Here is a 27,313-nt window from a genome sequence, read left to right as displayed (position 1 = left end):
ACGACAATGATGATATAAGTAATGATAATCAATAAATATTTTCAATCGAATTACTTTAAGTGTCGAAAAACAAGAGTATTTTCACATTGTTTGTTTATAGTAAGTATTTGAAGTTTTTGGAATGATTTAATAACAACAAAAGACAATTTTTATAGGAACAACCGGGAAATATGATTTTTCCCGTTCGCCTTCCGCTCAACTAATTGAGTTATTTATCAACGTAGCTCTTCGAGGAAATATTGTCATAATGTTATTACAGCCAGTAAATAATTAGGACCTTTCCCCTTAATTCGGGAAATCACCTCCAATTAGCTTAACGGCGACAAAACCGTTTGATTCTTTAAAAGGAACTAATATGTTGTATGAGTTGTATTACATGAGAATATTGTATTGGAAATGCATAGCATTTGTTAGGTTGTTTATAAAAAAAAAGCAAACATTTAGTCAACATTTATAGAGCGAGATAAAACGAATAAACGTAGCTCTCTCGAAACTGCTTTTTCGTTTCGACATTTACTAGACTACTAGTACGCTAGTTTTAAGTGTTAATAGTGCAAACTCGCAACAAAAATACAAAATTGCTAAAAAGAAAAACATGTAGTTGGTGGCCATGAAAATCTAAGAATAGGTATGTGACGGACAAAACATATATTTTACCTTATATTTGTACATACCGAGAGCAAATCGTCCAGTTGCGTTTTTCTCCGCGGTGCCTCGAGCGCACTTCACAATTCGCAAATCACATTTGCTACTTCACTTAAGCAAGTATCGTTTGTGAATATGGGTATCAGTCTGTGTCTGTGTCAGATATTACGTGTCGAGCATGTCACATCTAGTTTCATCTAGAAGGCACCTACTGCTGGTCTAGGTCTCTCCCAAAGTCTCAAAGATCCATACCGAATGGCACTGCGCTACCCGCATTCGGATGTTTTCCATGACCTTCTTCTTCTTCTAGATCAGATGTGCCCAAGCCCATGTCTTTAACTGCAGACAAACTATTGTCAAAACAGAAAATCGTTGTTCGTATTAAAAAGATTTTGGTTCCAAATTAAAGTACGATAAAAGAACAAAACGTAAAACGGTTTGGGTTAGTGGAGACCCTATAAATCTTCGTATCGCATGCGTCCAGAATTTTAATAACTGATCATTTATGAGTCCATTTATATTTTCTTTACTGCTGCACGAACTTAGGTATTTTTATTTCCCTAGAGGTGTCTTACATAAGGATCTCATCTAATTTTTACTTGTAGAATGACAAAAATCTTATTTATTATAGTTTAACGATGTAGGTCACTGTTACAAGATTCAAGGTTAACAACGATTGGTTGAACTCCAAAATGCGTCCAATCCATTGCCTTTCTAAGAATAAGCGCGATAACACGAAAAGTTTTCCCTGTACTTAATATTCTATTAATCTCCGAGGCGATATAAAATATACATGAACGCTCCAGGCAGTTTCTGGCTTATCAGTGAGGGCTATGAAAACGCACAATTCGCCGTAAAACTGACAAAGGGTATAAAATAAATATTGACCGAATACTGGCAGCCAGTGCTGTTACAGCACTTACAGCAGATGGTTATCGATGATCGCAAAATACGACGCTTTATGCTTGTAACTGGACAGTTCCAGCAGTATAAGAATTATGTATAATGTGTAAGCAAATAAAGGTTTCAATTTGAATATTGTAATTGTATTGGTTCCACTTCGCCATCCCTCCAAGGGTTAAACCATCTCGCCTTTGGTTCGTTTTATACGCTCACAATTCATTATTGTACCTACCTAATGTACCATACTAAAACAGATTTTACATTCTTGCTTGAACCGTTTCTTATAGACTAGGAAAGTGAAGCGATTGCCTAATCAATGTTCATCTTGTTCGTAATTAAAACAGAACCAAAAACATCTCGTGTGCTGATCTAATACGTGCAGCGAATAAGCAATGTGCGTAAGTTCACGCACGATCTACTATAAGTATTTAGATTTAGAGGCTTATTTTTAATCTATTTCTCAAGGTCATCGATATCGATGAACTGGCGGCACTATTAGCAGCTTTGTAACGCGGCTATTGTGTCTTGTGTGGTTTTATGATGTTAAAAGCATCAGATGAAAGGACGCTGGATTCGGTGCACCGCTTTGAATGGGCGACCGTTTACTGTAAATGTGGAAGAATATTAGGACTTATACAGGGTGTTAGGTAAATGGGTATATGAGCCGACACTAGCCCATGTTAACATGGGCATATAAATGGTATGGTGAAGTCAGAAAATTGATATCTTCATTTTAATTATTTTAATTTTCATACAAATCAGATTTTATAAAATTTCTATTGTATGAAAATTAAAAATAAATGGTGATATCTTCATTTTAATTATTTTAATTTTCATACAAATCAGATTTCATAAAATTTCTTTTCATCATCATCATCATTTCAGCCACAGGACGTCCACTGCTGAACATAGGCCTCCCCCAATGACTTCCACATCGCACGGTTGGTAGCGGCCTGCATCCAGCGCCTTCCCGCTTTCTTTTGTATGAACATTAAAAAAGAAATGGTGATATCAAATTTCTGACTTCACCATACCATTTATATGCCCATGTTAACATGGGCTAGTGTCGGCTCATATACCCATTTACCTAACACCCTGTATAGTGGTAATAGAGTTTAAAGCGTGTTGTATTGTGATGTGCAGTTGACCGCCTGTCAGATAGGTTTGCGGTCAACTAATGAGATTGAAAGCGCATTGTCGATGCGCATTTATCGGAGTTCTACGATTCATAGTGCTTTAATGACTGTTCTAGCTCCACTCAATGGATCGGTGGTAAAATTGACCAAGTTATCGAATCGACCGATATAGTGGACGAGTACATAAAATTATGGAGATTCAATGCCAGATGACCTTTAAAGATGGAGTAGGAAGATCCACAAGGAGCTGCATTCAAAAAAGAGGACCCCAATGTTTGGGTTTCTAAGCTATACTGGCTACATTGAGGAGGTTAAATCTGTACCTACCACCTAAATTTGCTATTTGTCCTACTGAAGATAATAACAAGGTTAAGAATTTGTAACATATTCTTATTTAGATGGATCTACAGGGTATAAAGAAACTGCGTGTTCCTTTATCGATACTGAACCTACCCCTAAGTTATATGGCTCGCAATTTCTTTAACACACTGTATTTGTGGTGCGTCTAATCGGTGTAGCAATAGTTCTGCTCAGTGTAGGGCTTAGGAACTAGAATCTATTGAAACAATTAGATAGATATTACCAGGAAAGCCAAACTTATTTAATAAACATCTTAATAAAATTCTTAACTGCTCTAAAAGTTTATTTATAAATGCAAATAAGCCTCGGTTGAGCTTTTATCTCGATTTCGGGATGGATATTAATTCGGAAGTTTGGTAATTCGACGATCATTTGCGAGGCCGTGGTATCGCGCAACTTGCTGATTAATCCAGCTTATTTAAAGGGTTTTAAATAAGCTGGATTAATCATATTAGAGTTTATTTCATGTAATACCTACTTTTTTGTGTATCGTTTTAGGAAATAACAAAACAAATCGACGGTACAGTCGAGTTCATAAATATTTTCTAAATATTGTTAGCATTTTAACGATCACATATTTCAATACAAACTCAAACATCAATAAAATTTAAAAAGTAATGTACTTGCTTATAGTACTTATTAAAAAACCTGATTTTGTAAGTAACCAGAACTTTACATACATTCCATATCTTTATAGCTATATTTGATTTTTACTCATATACATTGTTGTATAAGTTTAACGGTCACTCTACCAAAATACACGGTCGTTCCCTCATCTCTCTCTCTTCTTTTTCTTCTTAATTTTAGTTCCATTAGTTCCTAGTGTTCCTAGTTCCAAGATAAACATGTCCCATTACGTTATCGGGTTGTGAAACTTGTTAATATGGCAAACAAAACAGAATAGCCTAAATAAACATGCATCTTTCCAGTAGGTATACCTTTCACTTCGAGTCGAGGAATGCCATACAGGGACATTAAAAGATATGTGAACTGGAAACTAGGGATGTTATGGATATTTTATGTAATTTCGGTTATGAATTTACGGATATAGAAATAATATTAGCAGGGGAGCGCCGAGACAACAGAGGCCCACCGCTGAAAATCAGTTTCGAGACAAGCCCTGGCGCGGTCTTGATGTATGCTGAGCGGGAGTGGGTGCCTTTTGAACAGCTATCTGTCCACTTGTGTATATCTTTCTTTATGTACTATGCCTTGGTGCTTTTTTTCAAATAAAAACTATTCTATTCTATTATACCGGTTTCGGTTACGGATATGAAATTATTTCGGATAATTTCGGTTACGGATATTACAATTTTAAAAAGACAACAAGATTTGACTTTTATTTCTAGACTTTAAATAATATTTTTTATTGTTTTTAAAATCGGACAAATAAAATATTATGAATGATTGGGTAAAACAGGCTGTTATGCCAGAGAAAAACACAAAAAAAGATTTAGACTCTGCCTACATCCGAAACTATCCAAAACTTTTGAATGGGTCACTGTTATGAATGCTTTTTTATTTCGGATATCCGAAATTTTCGGTTACGGTTACGGATGTCCTTAACATCCCTGCTGGAAACGGCAATGATAACCGAGCCCATTATGGCCACAAGAGTCATTCAGTCAGGTTCATTCCACACAACGACTTTACAAAGGGCGGGAAAAATATAGAATAACCTTAAGGTACAGTCGGCGTCAAAGTTCGTGACATCTAAAGCAGCCAATAAGTTATCTTGTCAACTTTTTGACCACTTTGGGCGTCACAAACTATTTGGCGCTGACTGTACCATACGCGACGATAGCTTCTCAGCTTATTCATAATATTCTTCACATTATGTTTGTCCAAAGTGATAATTCATCTCTACAATTTTCAAATGTGAAATAATAATGTAATAATTAAATGATGTTTGTTTTTGTTAGTCTGCAGACTAGGTTTGTAAATATGCTAAAATAACTAATTGATAAATGTACTGCAATTTTGTAATTTCGAATCTAAATCTATAGATTTACTACGAGTAAATACCTATGTTCACATTATCGAACTCCGCATTCCGCATTCTAATACGTAATAGACACACGTGTAGATCTGCCATGTTTGTCTGATAGTACAGTCGCGGAATGAAAAGGTTCGTCAGTTTTCAAATTGATTCCTTCAACGAATCGCGAGCACATATTACCTTTTGAAACTATGTTACAGAATAATCTCGAGATAGACAAAATAATCTTTAACTGTTAGTCAGTAAAGTTCAAAATTATTCAGATTAAAGTTGTTTGACATTTATCTTGTCAAGAAAATTTTTATGATTGATAAACTAAAACCTTCTTGTTGGTTCAACCTGCCATTATTATTTCTATTAAATAAAAAAAAAATACATTTTGTAACATTGCACTGATGGGACAGAAAAATAAGCAAAACCTTCTTCGTTAGCAAACGTCACATTTATTTAAATGTTAGCAGCACTGTTTCTTGCACTGGTATGTTGGCAGGTTTGACTCTTACAGTACCTAGTGCAAGCGAAAACCGACACTAAGGTGACGAACCTTTTCATTCCGCGACTGTACATAGAAATTGAACTACATAGAAATTGTAATTATAGCAATTTGCAAAATCTTACAAAAAAGTCACCATAGAGCCTATACATATTATTATGTTATTCTTACTAAATTAAAATGAATTATCAAAAATTCAGTAGCAGTTTGTTTCGTTTGATTTGTAACGTCGCACAGCTTTCTTAAGTTTCAGACTAAACAGGCTTAGTAAACGTTCTGAAATAACAAGATAAAAACCCTTTTAAAAGTATGTACACAAATAATAAACATTTGTACAGACGATAGCTCATCAAGTTAAACACTAACATCTTATTGTTATTTCGTTTTAACAATAAAAAGCGAAAGGTCACTGACTGAGTCACTCATCACGAAATCTTAGAAACTACAAGTGCTAGGAGTCTCAAATTTCGCTTAAGGGTTCCTTTTAGAACGTAGGTGCTCACTAAGACGGGATTTTAAAATTATCAAAATTTTTTGTGTCGAAATATTCATAGTGTTAATCTATAATATAGAAATGAATCGCAAAATGTGTTTGTAAGCGCATAACTCAACAACGACTGGACCAATTTTACCAATTTTTTTTTTCAAATGTTCGTTGAATAATTTTCGGGAAAACCTCGGGCGAAGCCGCGGCCGATGGAAAGCTACATAGTTAACAATAAGTTTAACAAACAGAATTCTATGACATCATAGAATAATTAACAAAGTATCTAGTTTTTTTTATGATATTCATAGTGTTAATGTTTATACCTTACCCATAGCACTTACCCTACCATGAATAAAACGCAAATTGAATCAACCCCTTGCATTTAATAGCCCTGCCATCACCTTGGTACTCGTATACGTCCGTACTAAAGCTTATACGGTTATGACTTTTATTACCGCCCTTTAGACCTTCCAACATGTGATTCCCCAAGATTAAGCGCTCCTGAGGTGATCGATCAGCAAATCATCAATTACCCGCTAGATTAATGGATTTATCAAAGCCTACCAGATAAAAATCGACAGCCTTTAAAGAGACTGAACAAAGACAGATTTAATCGCGATCGGAATAACAATAAAAAGAGCGAAAACAGAATTCGTGTGAGAAAACATTTCCTTTGTTTGGGGAGGCTTTGAATGCTTCCAATTTCACTGGAGGACTTTAAACACAAATAAACGAACGATTTCGGCGATTATTGTAATTTGGCGAACTAAATACCGTGTACGATATCGTTCGCGTATTATAAAGAGGAAAGAAAGAACAAATTCAAAAAAATCGTTTTTGAGGACTGATTTTCTAATGAACATACTTACCTACTTGTAATTTTTTTTATTATGTTTTTGTTAAATATCTACCCTTGCGAAGCCGAGCCGGGGCGGGCCGCTAGTTGTTTGTATTTCGTTTTCCTAGAAAGGTCTGGATAAATCTAGTCTCTACACGTGTGGAATCCCAATAGTTTTGTCCAATTAGTGTTTCCCAATTAATAATGTTCGAAAATACGGTTATTTGGTTTTATTACTTTAGGATTAAATAAAGCTGATGTGGTTTGCAAGCTTGAGTTATTTATAGAGTTTTGAGCTTTATTAGAAGTATTTCTATTCTATGCTATCTGTATCAAAGTTAAGATGAGAATGGAAATGTTTTAATATGTTCTATTTTTAACAACTTTATTCTAATTTCCATTCAAATAAACTTCAGGAGCCCTGAACCAATTCCTGATTTAGCTGATTGCTTAATATGTAATTTTATGTAAACGAACTTATCGTCTATGAATCTAATAGTTGACTTGGTGCCATATTTTGATTACACTCAATCAAGAATAGTACAATCAAAGCAATTATTTATTTGTTTACAAGCATAATGTGCCTGATGAATGTCTCTTGTATGATTTACTATGGTTTCACACGCGAATGGCAAGAATACAATGGAGCGGTAAGTACTGTTCGTTCGTTCGTTTCAGCCAAATGACGTCCACTGCTGGACAAAGGTCTCCCCCAAGGCTTTCCAAAATGAACGTTCCTGGCCTGCGCTGCCCGCATCCAGGTTCTTCCCGCGACCTTTACCAGATCGTCGGTCCACTTAGTAGGAGGCCAGACCGTGGTCGCCACTCGAGAACTATTCTGCCCCAACGGCCATCGTCTCTACGAGCTATGATATATGTAGCGGTACTGAAAAGGAGAAATTTTCACTATTTCAGTGCGGCGGCTACGCGGAAAACCTTGCAGGGTGGGCCCTTCGTAGCTCGTAGAGTTCGTAGCAACTTTTCGCTCAGTACCCCGGCGCTTGCCGTAGAGACAGGACGTGTACTCTGTGTCGGTTGTCGCCGCGAGTGAACATATTACGATGTCGAGTGCCACATTCAAATTGAAGTGTTTGTGACTGTGAGTGTTCTAGTGTACTGTTCATCATCTGATTTACCGCCGCCGCACTGCGAAAATGTAAGCCATAACCCCGTAAGGGCTTTTTAATTAGATTATAAGCGAAGTGAATTACAATACTTTGCGGGCAAGGGAATTTAATTTAAAAGTTACGAATCGCCTCCTTGTTTTTCTCCGGTGTGTATTTTCTTTAATACGTTAATGTAGGAGAGCGGACGTCGCACTAATGGAGCTCCATATTTATGAGAAGGTGGAGATTGCTTCATTTCTGAGGAATCTAGTTGAATACCTAGGTGGATGGCGCTAGATTCCCTCAAAGGGACTGAGTACTAGTGGACCACATTATTCATTGATAATAAACGTTCTTAGCTCATTAAACAGTCCCTTTGTAGCTGTGACAAAATTAGACAAGTGAAAGCATTCTATTGCAATACTGATATGACGTATTCGTATTTCAGTTAAAAAAGCTGCGGTTGCGTGAGAGAATTCAGTGCAAAAAATACTTACACACTCATTTAAGACGTTAATTGTTTTTAAAAGGACTTTAGTGCCAATGGTTGTTATTTTTTGTATGCTCTTGATACACTTTTAATGACAGTTATTCCTCTACTAGTATTTATTGCATTCCATTGTCAATGTTAACAATGATTGATTGAGATTATGTATCTCTACACAAACAGGTTATTAAAAATAATGATTTATACACATGTGTTGAAATCATTTGCCGCGTGAAATTTCGTTTGTCACAGATCGACATAAATTATAGCCTATATATTATTCTGGGTTGTAAACAATAATACTGTAAAGTTTCATCAAAATCCGTTCAGTAGTTTTTGCGTGAAAGAGTAACAAACATCCAAACACCCTGACATCCAAACTTTCGCATTTATAATATTAAGTAGGATTGATGGCTTTTTAATAAGGGGTTTAGTTATACCTGATAGATTTATATTAATAACATAAGCATAATATAAATTGACTTACCTCCTATAGAAAACAATATTCGACATACCTTTTGAACGAGACGATTTTCCATATTTCTATTTTGTAGGTCAAAGGTTCAATTCCTGGAACATAACAAATGTAGAGGCATCTCTATGATATTCCATTACAACCTTGCTGGAGGAAATGCGATAGTGACCCAGATATCTGTGTTAAAGTAATTTATTACAATCAATTGCCTTTTTAAAAATGTTCTTATAACTATGAAAAGGGAAAAACTCTTGAAGGTAGGCTATTGTTGATATATGAAAATTCTTATTGACAAAAGACTCGAAATGGAGAAAGCAAAGTCTTGTTTGTTTGTATTACTTCATATCTATGTATTTAGTTACCTATTAAATTATTGATCATTTTTTCAACTAAAAATAACTATCGATTTCTATCTAATAACATAGTTCTAAGCTAATACAAAGTTAACAGGAAACTACCTTAGAATATAATGTAGCGTTTACTTTGCATTTACTTACCTACTATCAATCTCAATGTCAATATTGAACCTAAGCAATACTTCCTTTTATCGTTACAGCAAACGTTAGGCCATTTTTTATTTAATCTTTCCCAGTTATTATTGCAGTACCGAGAATTACTGATAAACGGACAGAAAATTCATATTCCAGTCTAGACGTAATATAGGATACTTAGTACTTACACACCTTTCTAGTTTTTAATGAAAGTCAGAGACATACGAATGAAGACAGGAATCGTCGTCCTTTATTTGCATTTTTAATTTCGTCTTTTTATTTTTATACTAATAAATATTAGTATTGGTAAAAACTTTTTTTACTAGACCTTCAATTCATTTTGTTAATTAACTTTATGAAGTTTTCCCGACTAATTATTCTGTGTGTTGAAAACACAAGAAAGACAAGCATCAAAGAAAAATCCAAACGAGGATATTAAGTTAAGTTGTGAACTTTTACTAACCCATAAAAACTACGTAACTTCCGGAGTCTTTTCGTGAAACAGTCTTTATTATTACGTGTATTATAATAATACGATTCCTTTTTATGCAATAATTTATTATTATAATCGTAAAAATCGTAGAAATCATTAAATTAATGATGACTGAATTTGTAGTGGCACTTCCTCGCAGCACTTGCTGAATGTTAGTGTCGGGGCGCTAGTAGGACAAAATGATTAAAACAATTATCAAATGTGAAAAACAAACCTTGAAATATTTTTTAAATTAGTCTTTTTAAGTTTTAAGATTCGGTAATTTGAAAGTACGTAAGTACTATGTAATGGTCTTATATTGACATTTTTAGGCTTGATCTTTGGTTATTTAATTTGCGCGTTCTTCTGAAAATAAGAATATAGGCTCTTTCATAAATAAAGAGAGATTGAAGTAGGGGAAATCATGATACCTAAAATACATTAAAGGTGAAAATAATTGGGAGAAGTTCTGTAAAAATGTAGCGTAAAAGTGTGATGGGCGTTTGTATCGTAAATCGTAAAAGTAAACTTGCAATCATTGTTAGTGATAAAATGTAAATATTTACATAGCAACATTTTTATTGAGCATAAAATGAATCACATTAACACTCCTGCAATTAGATAACGAATTGTTATTCGCATTGCATCGGCATTAGAGTTAGAGATAAGGTTATTTGTCATGTTGTTGATTAACCTCTGACTGTGACCTGAAGGTACGATTTTACTTAGTTGTTATAGGATCTATTTTGCAAAGAAAATTAGTCTTGACTAGCTTTCCTCCCGCGGCTTCGCCCGCGTGGAATTTTGTCTGTCACAGAAAAACATTATCGCGCGCGTCCCTGTTTCAAAAACCGGGATAAAAACTATCCTATGTCCTTTCTCGGGACTCAAACTACGAGTATCTCTATACCAAATTTCATCAAAATCGATTCAGTGGTTTAGGCGTGAAAGTGAGACAGACAGACAGACAGAGTTACTTTCGAATTTGTATATTTGTATAGATTACTGTTCATGGTACAGTCAGCGTTAAATAGTGCGTGACACCCAAAGTAGCCAAAAAGTTCGCAATCGCAACACGTCTTCTTACTATTGGAATAAGGATGTATTGTCAACTTTTTAACCACTTTGGGTGTCCCAAACTTAATGCTGACTGTACCTAATCAGTCCTAAATCAGTCGATCAGTCAGTTATGTAAAATTGATTTCAGTGTGTAAAAATACCTGTTCCATAGGTATAACTATGTATTTTATTTTGTTTATTTATTTTTATTTTATTTATCTTTATTAGGAACATACAGCTAAAATTAAGTGGGTTACACATTGGGCCTTTAAAGTCTATTATTATTATACTAAAAATGTATGGATAGGTATTTGTGATTAAATTACAATATTCCCTTTTAAAAACATGTTTTTCGTAATTATGAATGTATTAATTTACCTCGTAAATATGATACGGTTGATAACAAAGGCTGGTACACTGTACAAAGACATTTATGTTGATGTATGGAAAGCGTAAACTGTACGAGTAAATCCATATTATACATAAATTATATCAAGGTCAATTAGTAGTATAATAAAAACAAAGTAGCTCCCGCTGTCTGTGCGCTTAAATCTTTTCAATAACGCAGATTTCAGCAATAGATAGAGTCATTTTAAGAGGAAGGTTTATATGTATGTAGGTAGGTATTGAACCCGTACGAAACCGGGGCGGATCGCTAGTGTTAAAATTACAAGTCTTGAGTCAAAATTAAAACGACATTCTCATTGTTTTTAATGAGGTTCACTGTTCGTGCACGAGCTCTAGACTAGATACCTATTGAATGCATATTTAACCCTTTGGAGACCGGCTGGACCTTGGTGACAATGAATAGCTGAAATTCATCCGAGCAAGGCCGTTGGCGGAAGCCATAGTATAGTTAAATGCGAAAGTAAACGTTTTTATATTTGACCAGCTGGATCAATTTTGATGAATTTTGTTATGGACAGCTTCGGAAAAGGTCGTAAACCAAGTAATGGTTGCTAAAAATATTAAATACGAATTTCGTAATAGTTGTACGAATGAAAACCCATTATTTGAATAATGGTTATAAATATTGTTTAATAGAGTGTTTATTGTCGAAATTCAAGCGGGTGAAGTCGTTCGTATACGATCGAATTACAAATCGCCTTGGACAGTGAAAGTGTTAAATAAAACTAAATACAGAACTTGCAACCGACAACAAACGGTTAGGGCGCGCGTATGCTGCAATACTGGCAGTGAGGAGTGCAGCGAGTTTCAAAAGTAAATAAGGTCTGATGAAATGCCTTCGGGTGCATACTGCATACTCGGTAGAGATGTACGGATATCGAGAGGTTTCATGATAAGTCATATGTGTTTGACCACTAGATGGTGTTGCTATAGTTATTAAGTTTTCTAAAACGCGGTGTCGTTTTATAGCCAAAAAAACTTCAGTCGATTGAAATTAAAAAATACATTGTTCATTTCATCACGAGGATTAACACTTTATCTGTATTTATAGTGCTGTAGATAGCATCGACACTATCGATATTACAGATTGACAAATGCCATTGATTGTATGCACACGTCAATGAAGCTTATTGCATTTACTGTGGATGTTTCATTTGTGTACATCACGTTAGGTATTCTGAAGGTCAGTTGATAAAAATGGTATGCCCTAGATTATGGATATAAACAGAGACATTTTACTGTCCTGGGACAACACTATTCGGGTCAAGTTAACCGGCTCCATTAATATCCTATAATGTACCATAGCGTCATGATATTCGGTAACAATTCGCTTAACGCTTGGTGCATCGCTACGCGTACCCTAAGAAAGGTTCAAAGATTAACGATGAAATGTCATTTCACAGTTTGCACGGAAGCGTAGGTAGTGTGACAAGTGACAACACTATGTATTGTTCGGTGACATTGACCCGCTTTGGCATAAATAACTATAGATCCAATACTGAACTGTCCTATCCGTGACATTGACAGCGGGGCGCCATCGTCAATACCGGATCGCTGGTTTCGATTTTTGCCATGTTGGAAACTATACATATAGTTAAACGATGGTGGCGCCCCTCTGTCAATGAGTTTGGTGGGACAGTTCAGTTTAGGTCATCTATAGTCTGTTGACACCAGTTGACACTCATGTAATTCTGAGATTTTATGTCTGACAGTAGTAGGTCTTCTTTTATTATTGTGAAATGTTAGAAAATGGAAAGAAAGGTTAATTATTTAATAATGGGCTGTATCGGCTTACTAGTGATATTTTTTTATTGAATGTGCTTTCAGGTGCTTCTTATCCACAAATTTGATATAAAGAGGTCTTAACTACAAGGTTTTAATTTAATGTGGAGTTTATTCGGTCCTGAAACTTAGTTTTTCATATTATTGTATAGAAATAAGATATTACTTTTTTATATTTATTGCTCGTTACAAACAAATTAAAAAAAGTTCAGTTACCTCGAAATTGCCTCTTACATAATCCTAAAACATTTTCGAATAGATTTATTTCCGCGTGGTCACCTATTTATAAACACGTAGGTACAAGTGTCCACTGGAAAAGTGCCCACATTAATGAAGTGTCATCGGCGTGTCACTCGGAGACATTTTCAAAACAATTGACAGACACATTTCTCTCAAGAAGTGAAATTTTGAAACAGATACAATCGTGAAGGAGATGAATAATGTCGTAATTAGCAAATAGAAATTAGGTTTTACAAGACTACTTGAAAGATTCCCTGATATCATGGTTGTGGAAGTTGACGACATTTAAATACTACACATAGTCAACAGGCCGGAGCATGGCACTCTCAATAATAGGTTAGAGGAAAATAGAGGATTTTGCGTACGCTCCCCAATGACCTCACAGGCTGGGGAATCACCTGGGTACTCGTAACCGACTGTATCATACCTACAATCTAACTGTTTACATTGATGATTTGTCAAGATCAATGGTTTATGCATCTGATTCGTGAATTTTTCCAAGTATCAGTTTTCTTGAACTCAACGAAGTAATTTATTTAGTGCCCGCGACTTCTTACGCGTGAAAATTGTTTGAATAATATTTGCAACATTTTCCTTTATTGTTACGCCCTATTGGCTGTAGCGTGATGTTATAAGCCTAAAGCCTTCCTCAATAAATGGACTATCCAACACAAAACGAATTTTTTAAATCGGACTTTAAGATTCCTGAGATTAGCGCGTTCAACCAAACAAATAAAAAATTCTTCAGTTTTATTAGTATAGATAAATGTATGTAAGTACGAGTACAGTGACAAAACTATCGATTTATCGCAAAATCGCATCAATAACAACGACATAAAATACCACAAGCTTGATGAACTGCTGTCACATAGAGTTCGGTTCACAGTAACATCGGCATCTTGTTTGCTTTATATCTCGCACTGACGAGTGAAATATGCACCCGAATCTATTTCTGTTCTAACTTGTTGACGCTTTAGTGAATCATCAAATTTAATATTATACAGAGGTCAAGATGTTTACATGTAAATGTTTTATGCAGTGCAATAAAAATGTAAACATGCGAAGAATTTAAATTTTTATTGTTCTCAAGTGCTATAATTTATTTTGACAGTGCAGCTCGGGAAATTCAATAGGTATCGTTTTGTTTTCAAAATACTTATTTGTGCGTAAACGCATTTGCTATTTAGTAGTAACTAATAATGTATTAACTACATTAATTACTCGTAAGAAACGTCAACACTACATAAGACTGTAACATTTTTGTTAAAAACAACCACAAAACAATAGTGTTTAGTGTGCACTGTGTAGCCATAGCTGGTCTTAATTTAGTCTGGTAGGACAAAAACCAGACCGAACACCTATAAAATAAATATTACTGAAAACTGTCATGGCGCAGTTACACCAGTTACACTATCCGAGAAATTGATCGAATAGAAGTGCGAGCACGCACACCGAAGTATGGGCGACCCACGGCGAAACTAACTGAATTACGTGTTTACACTACTTATATGTCTGGATCAATTTCCCGCAGTGTAACTGCGCCATCAGGACATAACTAACCTTACCTAACGTTATCAGATACATATCGTCTGTGTAACACGTAGCAGACTGTGATAGATTGACGTGATGTCTGACATATTATGAGCATTTAATTATTTATGAGATTGCGTTTAATAGCTATTGCCTAATGAGCCAGTTTAAGGTACGTTTTGTCTCGTAGGTGTGTGTATATAGCCTATATACCTATATAATATAGGTCATTGGGTTGGTTTGTGTCTAACGCACTGCGTACAAAGAAATTATATTCAATAAAAGCTTGTAATAATTGTCGTCTTTCTTTTGAGTTAATAATTATTTTCTATTAGATAATAGTAGAGAAGCATGTCCCGAAGATGCCATAATATTAGATACGAGTATTTACACAAGGTTAAGTAGTCATAGTGCATTAAATACGAGTACTAAGTATACTTACATGGTCGGTACATCCGTTATTCCGCTGCAACGATTTTCCTCAACTTATATTTGATCTTCTTTTTGTTGTTTACGGTCTGTGACATAAAGATAGAAACGTTTAATGTCACTCAGAAATAATGTGGTGTTCTGCTGGTGAGAGAACAGAGATTAACTTCCTATAAACAAACTCATAAAATAAACATTACCTTTATCGCTAACTCGCATTCCTGGATTTTAGCGTAGAACCAAAAAATAACTTCTGACAGATATGACACCAATAGCAATTTATGAATTAAGTCATTTATGCTTTTTAATTTCAAATTATGAACTCAGTCATTCGTTCATTTACATTTGGTCTAATATGAACCAATAATTTAAGGCCGCGTAAACATCCATTTTTTGACCGGACAACGGCCCGATTTTTGCCGGATTTAGCGGTGGTGTATGGTTTATAATGAACATTGTGCACATGCATCGGATATAGTAGGTCCGGCGAGAAAATTGTCAGCAAAGAAAGGATATAGGTACATACGTTTTTTTACGGCCCGTCGTCCGGTGAAAGAACGGATGTCTACAAAAGGCCTAACAAATCTTATGGTATCGGTGAAGCCACGCGAAGCCTTGTGGAAAAACACTCAAATTGTCGACATACGTATTAATTACACTCTAATTGTGCATAATTACGTAAAATAGAAGAACAATTGAGTTAACCGCGGTGGCGTTTGTAGCTAACTATATTGTCACTCTTGGCTGACTCTACATAACAAAATCCAATATAACAGATGACGGCAGTTTAAGCTGAACACTGTGGTATCTTGTCGGTTGTAATAGGGATTATTTTGTGACAAAAATGTGTAGTCTGATGCTCTTCTTCTTGTCGTGTTGACAACAAACCTATACAGTGTCAGCCCAAAACTCCGCTACAAGAGTGGCGTCAGTGGCATTCATTAAATCTTCCTGCGTGCAGTTGTTTTGATGTGCTGTCGTCTATATATATTTTTGTACACATATCTCTACAAAATTAAGTGTCAGAAAATTTTGGGGTGCACCGGTTTACTTGCATTAAGCTAGTCTACCGTAACTCTTTGTGATATAGCAGAAGCTGAAGTAAAATCTTGCTTTATTTCAAATCAAATGAGGAGGAAAATGATGACCTTATCAAGAGATAATGAAGCTGGTATTCTGCTGAGAGTTTCTTTGATTTGTAAACCTACTTAGTTTTCTGCTGCGTTTTCTGCCTTGTTATTTTTTTGGGAATTACACTAGAAAATAGGCAAGGGCATAATAATACCGAAGCTCCGATAGCACATTAGAGTATAGTTTTTTTTGCAAAATAGCGCTTAATTGAACTGTATAAATTGCCACTTTGTGTATTTTGATGTGCTGCCTTTAGATCGGATCGTGCCTATAGTCGCAGCCTTAAAGAGATTTTAAGGTTGATTTTTCTTTGTACGAGTATGTGTACTGCATAATGCCTTTGCGATAGTTCCCCTCGCTGGGTAAAGACAATATTTTTTCCATCTATACTAATACACACAATGTAAACAAGTAATCGACGTAGAAGCGTGCATACGCATTTTAATTACGCTACGTAAATGCTTCGCGGACACACAATATGGGATATACAATATACAAACCGAAGACAATCATTGTCCAATTAAAAGTCGGAACGGCTTGCACGTGTAAAACAAATCGCAACTGTTTACGTATATAAATAAATACTAAAGTCACGCTGCAACTTTGTATACTACGCATTACAATGTTGGCAACTCCTTGCATCTACTCTATCTCTGTGTCACCCATTCATTGCGTGATAACAAAATATGCAATCCTGCATTTCCCGATCAAGATAGGCGATGTATGTGCTATCACCTCTTAGCAACTGGAGAGCTGTTATATCATAATACTATGTTTACTACATTTGGTGTAGGCATCTATTCTGGTCGATTGGAACGATTGAAGCTATTAGATACGCCCTTGATAAAATTAAAGACGTATATTGGCATGTCTAGACCGACTGATTGTTGATACACGACAATCGATCTAGCTAGTAGATGGAAAATTTATGTGATAGTGTGTTATGTATTAGGCTGCTGATTGTTTTCATTGATAATATTTTATTGTGTGTTACTCTGTAGGTAGGTATAATACGCATACGTCATGTTAATAGAGCAATTGAAGACAATATTCAATGGGTCGCCAACATTTGAAGAATCCTATTTTTATGTAATCAAGTCCTTTTATGTGAGGTATTGACACTGAGAAAGAATACTATTGGGGTACGGAAAGGGAGATTGAGGTAGTTCCATATATTGCCTGTCTTGATTGATTTTATTTTTATATCCCTGATTGATTTTTTTCCGATTAATAGTTAGAATAACTAACTACTACTGGTGTTCGTCAGATATCATTACAATATGGTGTAATCCTAACCCGGCTTGTTGTTTGGTCCAGGTCTACATCTTTCATTTATCATTCCATCAATCTTTCCCAGGGTCAGTACTTGCTAATTTGTTAAACGTACGAGCACAAACAATTTAAAACATAAATGTAACTGCACACAGTTATAATAAAATTAGATCTAATTTTTGTAAATCGGGCGTTAATGGACTCTGTTAATTAATGGTCTCATGCGAAATTCGGGAATCTTGTTATTTTAAATTAATTTGGCAACTATTTGGCAAACAGCACTAGTAAATCATGACGTACAATGTTTACCATTTGTCCATTCAATTAGTGGGCGATTAAACTTTTATGTTTATGCAATAGCCAAAACAACTACAGGTACAGTAGCCTCTATCTAAGGTATACATAGATCGTTTCATCCACGAAGACACGCCCCACCAATTTTTGGTCGAAGGAAGAGCGGGGTGCGGGGAGTTTGATCCGAGCAATCCGAGCGTCATTATTGTAGTGTTCGTGTACAACTGTATACTCATGGATAATTTAGAGTGTACCAATAACCCTCAAACATTAGCAGCAGAATGATGGGGCGCGTCTTCGTGGATGAAACGATCTGTGACGACACTACAGCATTCAGAAATACTATGTATGTGTTAATATTACCTGTATGGTGCACTGTTAGGGCTAGCGGCCATGATGGGCGACTTCCGATGCGCAGTAAAATTCGCCCACTGTTTTTAGCTGTGTTCTGAGGAAAATATCTTTAAACTTCTGGTAGTGATCTGTGTTTCTATGATTATACTATCGCAAGCTTTCCTCTGTACGTTGTACTCAGCCCTTGTTCGATTATTCTCGCGTCCTTTGCCCTCGTTAAATTACCTACTATCGCAACGCCAACTTTACGAGAGTAGAGTTGGTGCACACATTTGGATGTTGGTCCCAACGGATACACCAAACGCCTCTCCCCGGCAAGCTCACCTAGAGCCTTCTTTCTTGATTGGTCCCAGGCCTGAGGTTCTCCTTTTTGTTTCACACCATACTTACGTACTTTATCTCCCATAGCGATAAAATTGGAGAGGAAAGTTTAATAAACACACCATGAACAGATGGCGATCCTTTCCACCTATTTATTCAACGATAGTAGGTAAATATAAGGTACAGAATCTATTATTTGATAGGTGTGTTATCTTCTAAGAGGATTGCACATCTTTAAATGGGCAATATTTAAGCATTTACACCTACAGTATGGTTTTGCTCACTAGTTTTACTTACACACCATGTTAAAAATGCACCTACTGCATTCACTGTACATTATTTCTTAGCATATTGTATTAGAAAAGAGTGAAGCTGTTTTTAATGCGCCAAGATGAATACCGCAATTAATTTTAATGCAATGACATGTCATGTGCTTTTAAATTCGAAATCTATTGTAAAAACTTGTTACATTTAGAAATTAGTTAAATGGTGTTTCGTTTAGAAACTCTGAAATATTTATAAAATCCTGTGTAGCAAGCAATTAAAACTTTGAATTACGCTGCCAAAAATTTGGTATTATTTTTAGTTTTATTGTAATAAGTATTCCTAGAATTTATATTTTTTTGTGTGGGGTGGCAGCAACTGTGGTCATGGCTAAATTAAAACTTGTATTCGGTCATAGTGAAATTGCGATAAACAGAAATACGTACTAAACCTAATTAGTTACTATGTGTTTATTTTTAATGTTCGACGATATTTGGGCAGAATGACAATTTAAAGGATTGTATTGTAAAAAGGTGATTGTTTGTAGTTCACACAATCACACCTCATAGCGTACCTACTTGGGGACAATAAACTGAGTAGGTTGCGCATGGCTGATTTGTCTTTAAAATAGTTTTATGCTCAACAAAAACTATTGACATTATTTCTCAAAGCAAGCTCAAAATGATACTTGGTAAAAATCTAGTTAACATTTTTGCAGAATTAGTGGCATTTTGAACTTGTTTATACAATGGATCTAATTTAGTTCAAGTTAACTACTTTTTCCAAAGACCAAAAGCAGCTGGCAGTAATTTTACGGTTGAGCGAGCTGTCAAAAGGTAGCTCGTATCGCAGAACTGACTGCTTATGGAAAAGACAGGTTCTTATCTAGTCGTCTAGACACACATGATGTTGCCAGTTTTGATTTTTTTAACCGACACAACAAAAGGAGGAGGTTCTCTATTCGGTTGGTATGTTTTTTCTTAAGTTTAAATATGACGACCAGCCACCGCGCACCGCCAAAAAAGGCGAAAAAATACCTTATAATTTTAATCACCTCACGATCGCCTTTTTTCTATATTTTTATACCTACATTTTTCTTATGTATAGACATGAACTTTCTAAGTAGCTATTTTTAAGTTTCAGATTTTTTGTAGTTAGATAGACTGGCTGAGTTGCACCAACTTACTATAACATAAACTATAGCAATAACAGGTGCTTTTTGTATGGAGTTTGTCAGAATTTTGATGTTTGTTAAAGTTAAAGTAAGACTAAATTATACTTCTTTAGCATCTTCGAGTACGGAACCTATAAAGGCTACCGTTATGCAATATAACTTTTACGAAGTTTGTTTACAATTACAATAAATACGTTTTGGCATACTTTTACTACCATTAATTGTGTGGCCGACTATACAAGTCCAGTTATACTTTAAGGTCAACTACTCCGGCAAGGCAGGCTTCAAGATTGCAATATTTCATGGGCATTTACTGTGCTCGATGGGCCGATTATTGATCCAATTTTATTTAAAAACTAGCGGCCGCCTGCGACTTCGTACGCATGGATTCCGTTTTACCCCCTTAGGGGTGGAGTTTCGTAAAATCCTTTCTTAGCGGATGCCTACGTCATAACATCTACCTGCATGCCAAATTTCAGCCCGATCCGTCCAGTGGTTTGATAGATCACTATGTCAGTCAGACAGTCACCTTTGAGTTATTTATTTAGATGCGGCTGAGTTTTTGTTTTAGTGGTCAACGATTCCGCGTACTATGACCCGTCGGCTTTATTATACAGGGTGTCTGAAGTAGAAATCCTAATGCAGTCTACACACTAAGCCCGCCGATATGAGAAAGCCGCCGACACCAAGCCGCCGGGCTGTCGGTGGGTTTGGTGTGTAGAGTCCTAAATAAAGACCATCTCAAACCAATATGCAAATAACTGCATAATATGTAAAACTCTTTTATACATATTTTTTTCGTTGTTAGTTTGATGATGATTATACTCATTACCTACATACAAAGATATTATTGACAGTTTTTAGTGATTGATTTACCGACAGTTTTTTCGACAGTCTGGGAATAGTCAATCAGATCATTGGCATCAAGTCATTCCGTTCACCCTGTAGTTCATTTTGCACGGAAATTTATTGCAATCCTACCTAATTTGCTACGCTTGGTTCCTTTTTTGTGAATCATCGCTCATACGAGTCCAATGATCTAAACTAGACGTAACTCTACAGGGTGTTTGGGTTGTATAATATGCACACTTCTGATAAATTTTGCAGCAAAACATGCATTATAAGTAATTTATTTTAGACTAAAATTTACTACATACAAAGTTATTTTAGCTGGAGACTTGTCTTAAAACAAGTCCTCAACCTCAACAGAAATGCTGCACGATGTGCAGGCACCGCTCTTCTGGTAGGGAGAGGAGCCAACATGGGCTATGTTAGCCATAGGGTCCTCAGAATCGAGAGTACACCTCTCAAGGTCTTCCTTGTGAAAAAAAAATCTATTAGATAGTCATACTCACTATGTTTATAGAAATCTACATAGAAATCGTAAACAAGCATGTAACATCTTGGAGACCGCGATAGTATTATTATGAAAACCAAGAAATCATTTAAGGATCTGTATTTTATTTACTCATATTATTATTTAAATTAAATATAACAGTTGTATTCTTGTTCACCCTGTATGAATTAAATTAACTAGCAGATAAACACACTTCACTTCCTTTCAGAGTTCGCTGATAAAAATAAACAGCTTGTCAAAGAATAGTTAACTGTATGCTCTGATTAGTCGACAGACGACACGCGTTGTATGTACAGTCAGCGTCAAATAGTTCGTGACACCAAAAGTAGCCAAAAAGTTCGCAACACGTCTTTGTTACAATTGGAATAAGGTTGTTATTAGGATCAACTTTTTGGTCACTTTGGGTGTCAAGAGCTATTTGACTGACTGTATCACACAATCGAAGCCATTAAAGTGGGTATATTTTTATTGGATAGATCAAAAGCTGGGAGCTAAAAGTTCTAGTTTCGTATTTTATTTTGGTGCCTTGATATTTTTTGCTTACCTACATAAAAATGTGGTGGTAATTTCTCTCATTTATAACATACAGGCAAGCTATGCATTTATTGTTCTCCTTAATAATCTAGAGGCCAATGAGAACTACTGTTCTCTCTATCAGCAGTCCTTTGCTTAATGATAGTAATTAGTTTTGCTTGACGAAAAAGCAACTGTTTACTTACGAGTACTTGGGTAATGAATATTTATATGGTGATTTTAGAGCAGTCACCCAACAGCGGAAGATTCCACACGCACTGGTTTTTAGCCATAATATCTTATAGTCATTACTAATTCCTTAATTGGGCAATTCAAAGGTTTATACATAGGCTCATATAACTCACATTGTATTTTTTTCTGTAGGCAAAGGAAATAGAGTAGTTGATAATCATATAGCCAATTGACATCTTTTTATAGGCCCTTAATCAAAAAGCGACTCTCCATAGATTGTATGGCAAACGGAAGCAAAAACGTCACTAGTTTGCGAACTCAATTGACTACTTTATTGATTTCAAAGCTACAAAAAAATTAATTTTAAGGAACGTTGAAAAAGCTAATCTTTTTCAGGGCTAGGGAAAAGTGTTTTTTGATGTCAACTACCCAATACCGAGGAAAAAAAAGTAATGCATTTGCGCTCAAAACCGCGGGAAAACTTTACTAAACTTTTCTTTGTTTTCGAACATAACAAATAAAGTGATTAAAGTGAAACTGGTGCACCGAAAACTTTATAGCATACCTACTCGTAATATGGTTTACATTTCTGCAATTCGTATCACGGTGTCCAATATTCTCCAGCTACAACTGACAATAAAAGGAACTAAATAATAAACTAAACTCAGTCTCTTAATCTATATCTATAAAAGCGAAAGGTCACTGATTGACTGACTCATCACGAAATATCAGAAACTCAAGTCTCAAATTTAGCATGGGGGTTCCTTTTAGAACGTAGGTGCTCACTAAGAAGGGATTTTGCAAAATTTAACCCCTAAGGGGGTAAAACGGGTCCACAAACGAAGTCGCGGGCGGCCGCTAGTTATACATAAGATCCTGCAAACAAATACATTGCTTGCTTGTTTTCAATACAATTTCCCTCAGATTTACGTGCATTTCAACCGCCGCCATTGTTCGTTTAATCTTCACATGCGAGCCAGTGAACTGGGAACTAAAATGATTAATTCACAATTCCACATTCTGTTTATGTAATTAATTAATGAAAAATCTTCGACAACAGTTTTCTCATATTTTGTGAGTTTTCTTTGTCACGGTACCTATAGTTGGAAACTGAATATTGGAAACGTTGTTATAGAGTCTATAAGATAGAGTTAACTTTTCAACTGTGATCACTTCTGGTAAAATAATCAACATAATATCTGTTATCTTGGTGCACGGAACCCTAAAACTAGAAAAGTCATACATAAAATATCAACAAATAGCAGATGTTATTATAAGATAATTTCGTAACGTAATTTAAAGGAACCCTAACGTTTTTAGCTCCTGTGAGAGTGATTTTTAAGCTAGGAACAAAATGTTGTGTAAATTAAAGAAACTATTGTAGTGAGCTAAACCTGGTTTAGTTACAGGTTAACACTCAGTTTGCGTTTGCGAGTTTGCAGGTCACTTTTTTGTGTAACTAGTAACCAAACAATTTTTCCAGTGCGGATAAAGCCGCGAGCAAAACTTATATTTCATTATATGTACCACAGAATAATAAATAAATGTGATTATAGTCTCAAGGACGTATCTGAAAATAAATTACCACAAATAAATCTACTTGTACTTACTAAACTGAAATTGTTTGATGATATTTAACTTGGCCGGTTTCAGCTTGCCAAAGGCGACGTACCCACTTCAGGCTCTTAAACGATTCTATAAGTAGACGAAACTTTTTTAATTTTGTTTCAGAATGTTCGTATGAAAAAGATATTAAGATATTTTTATAGCCGTCATTAGGAAAAGTAGGTTTAGATTTATGAAGGATTTTATGATTACGAATATTTGATATTTAAAAGCACAAGGTTTTTAAAAATATTACATTTCTTTTTCCTGGACTCTCACTCAATTAAATTATCATAATAATTTAATAATAATTACATGAAAGGAATTAATGTTTTCCTCCTTACACTGAATTGCATTTGTTATATAATTTTTCTATTAAAAAGAACAGTTTTACTAGTTAGAACTCATCTTGTGTGTGTTGAGATCAAACGCAGACTAAATCCCAATAAAAAACATCCAGCATTTTGAAATAGTCTAGAATAGATTACTCTAGATAATATTGACTACGAGTGTTTGAAGGTTTTAGATAAAAAAATATAGTAAAATGAAACTTTTTGGCTTGAGTAACTCATTAAATTCACATTTAGAACAAGAAAAAGGCGGAGCTTAGTAATGGAGTACCAATCGAAGTTCCAATCGCATATCAATTTATTGTTTAATCTAATTGCTATTGCTAAACATTTAATGGAATAGACAATGTTTTAAACTCAATGTGTGTTACGTTGAATTTGCAGTAACTTGATTGTATCATATTGTGAGTAAAGATTTGTTCCAAGTAAGTAGTCGAGTAATTTAGTCGAGTGGCGAGTAGGAATTTAGTAGCTAAACGTGTCCGAACACCAAATATTTAGTCGAGTAGGTTACTAAATCGATTAGTTAGAGCTAATAAATTTTGTTCTATTTTGACAGGCGAGTAGCACCACCACGCGTCCCTGCTCACTCGCTCACCAACTAAACGAGTCCGAAACGAGAGGTTACTTGTAGTGTAATTACTTGTAAACTGTACTCCATCAAAGTGCGAATGGTTTTTTTGGCCAATATAGTGTGTAGTTTAGTTACTTTACTAAATTACTCGACTAGTGCGAACAAGCCTTTACGTTGAATTTGCTACTGCAAATTGCAGCGCGCTTGCTCACAAATACCAATATGATCCGACGTTACTACGTCGGATCATATTGGTATTTGTGAGCAAGCGCGCTAACTCATGCCTGTGTGAATAGACTACTCTCCTTTTTAGGGTTCCGTAGCCAAATGGCAAAAAACGGAACCCTTATAGATTCGTCATGTCTGTATGTCCGTCCGTATGTCACAGCCATTTTTTTCCGAAACTATAAGAGCTATACTGTTGAAACTTGGTATTCTGTGAACCGCATTAAGATTTTGATGCAAAAATAAAAAATAATAATAAATATTGGGGGTTCCCCATACTTAGAACTGAAACTCAAAAAAATTTTTTTCATCAAACACATACGTGTGGGGTATCTATGGATAGGTCTTCAAAAATGATATCGATATTTTTTTTCTAAACCGAATAGTTTGCGTGGAAAGTGGAAAAAAGTTGCCGCCCCTCTAACTTCTAAAATAAGAAAATGAAAAATCTAAAAAAAACATATGATGTACAGTCGCGGAATGAAAAGGTTCGTCAGCTTAGTGTCGGTTTTCGCTTGCACTAGGTACTGTAAGAGTCAAACCTGCCAACATAACCGTGCAAGAAACAGTTCTGCTAACATTTAAATATAAATATGACGTTTGCTAACGAATAAGGTTTTGCTTGTTTATTTTTCTATCATATCAGTGCAATGTTACAAAATGTAGTTTTTTTATTTAATGGATAATGGCTGGTTGAACCAACAAGAAGGTTTTAGTTTATCAATCATAATAATCTTCTTGACAAGTTAAATCGTCAAACAACTTTGATCTGAATAATTTTGAACTTTACTGACGAACAGTTAAAGATTATTTTCTCTAACTCGAGATTATTCTGTAACTTAGTTTCAAAAGGTAATATGTGCTCGAGATTCACTCTGAAGGGGGTTGTTCGTCATCTCGCACCTGTCAAACTCGTTAGCAGGCGCGAGTTGGGAAATTCCGATTTTACCTATTATTTTGTTCGTCAACTCGCACCTTTTCAAAAGTACAGTCAAATAAAAACGAATTGAAACTAAAAACTTTCAGTGTGTCGGGCATGTAGTGATCAAACTTTAAGGGATTATTTGAATCAGTGCATTTTCGCATGTTAACACGTTGAGTGCGAAACCAGGTCTATAGACCTTGTGTACGTCTCGCTTACCGTGCGGCTAAGAAAATTATAGTCTTCCTTGTCGTGCGAAAGGCATAACTTCAATTGGGTCCGGTGTAGGAAAGTGATGAATATATATCTATTATGTATTCTTAAAATAGAATCCAATGATGTACCTACCTTAATACCAGGTTTTTAGACCTGGTACCGCACGGAAGTAATAAAATGTCTTCACAATGCGAAACCAGGTCGAAGCACCTTGTACCCTGCGCACCTGGTACCGCACCCCACGCTAGCTTCGTGCAGCCAGTGTTGCCTCGCATTCGTAAGAAACGCACATGTCGACATGGCGTCAAGAGAAACAAACAAAATCAAAACTGCAAATTGATTATAATTTAATTTGCTACACGATTTATTGCTAATTTAAATAGTTTTTCGTGACAAACATTTGAAGTTGTAACTAAATGTTATTAAATAATATGTTTTCTTTAAATATAGCTTATTTAAGTATTTATGCACGTATGTCTTATTTGTAAAATATTTAGACTTAATTATCAAAACATCTTTGTTTGACACTTTTTTAAATTTTTATTAAAACTTAATTAAAACTATCGATATTTGTATTTCACATCCCTAGAATACCCACCAGACTTCCCTACTTCAGTGCGGCACAGGGTGCATAAGCCTTGTATTTTGAATATAGCTATAATTTTTATACTAAACAAGTTATTCACGAACGCCTTCAGGTGTATGTCAATAAATGCATTATTATTAATATTCAAAGAAAAAAAACACAATATCTATTAACATGAAGCCAAAAATAAAATTAATATATCTTAAATATTACAAGGTCTTTAAGCCTTGTGCCGCCACAATGTAAGTTTTAATACCAGGTTTACTGACCTTGTACCGAAGGAATGGAAAGTATTAGAAAGTTACTGCCGCAGTAAAGGTGTTAACCGCTCTATGGAACCACTGGGAAGGGGTATCCTTGTTCAACAATGACGTCGAAACTAAAAGACCTAGACTAATAAATGTACATTCGTTTTGTAGAATATCTGGTTTTTCTTACGTTGTAAAATAACTGAAAAGAAGTGAAAATGACATATTTTTTCTACTTAAATCCATTCTTACTCCTTTAAAATGAAATAAATAAATAAATATCCTTAAACATTTTACGCTACGCTTCTAGTCCCAAACTAAGCAAAGTAAAAAAAACAACGGATATTCAAACATATTGTTTTTGTATGAAATGTA

The 27,313-nt window shown here is 35.2% G+C and overlaps 1 protein-coding gene across 1 annotated transcript in view; it reads left to right on the top strand.

Annotated features, from left to right (window-relative positions):
- Window positions 1–7,866: 7,866 nt before the first annotated feature.
- The window catches only part of LOC135080856 (uncharacterized), a 498,609-nt gene continuing 479,162 nt past the window's right edge, over window positions 7,867–27,313 (top strand). The window contains exon 1 of the mRNA XM_063975583.1: window positions 7,867–8,017. The gene's annotated coding sequence lies outside the window, so the exon portion shown is untranslated. The remainder of the gene's footprint in view (window positions 8,018–27,313) is intronic.

The sequence above is a fragment of the Ostrinia nubilalis genome, chromosome 18, assembly GCF_963855985.1.
Source record: "Ostrinia nubilalis chromosome 18, ilOstNubi1.1, whole genome shotgun sequence".
NCBI classification, from domain to species: domain Eukaryota; kingdom Metazoa; phylum Arthropoda; class Insecta; order Lepidoptera; family Crambidae; genus Ostrinia; species Ostrinia nubilalis.
The sequence above is the reverse complement of the archived record's forward strand: the minus strand, read 5'-3'. Positions and strand labels throughout refer to the sequence as shown.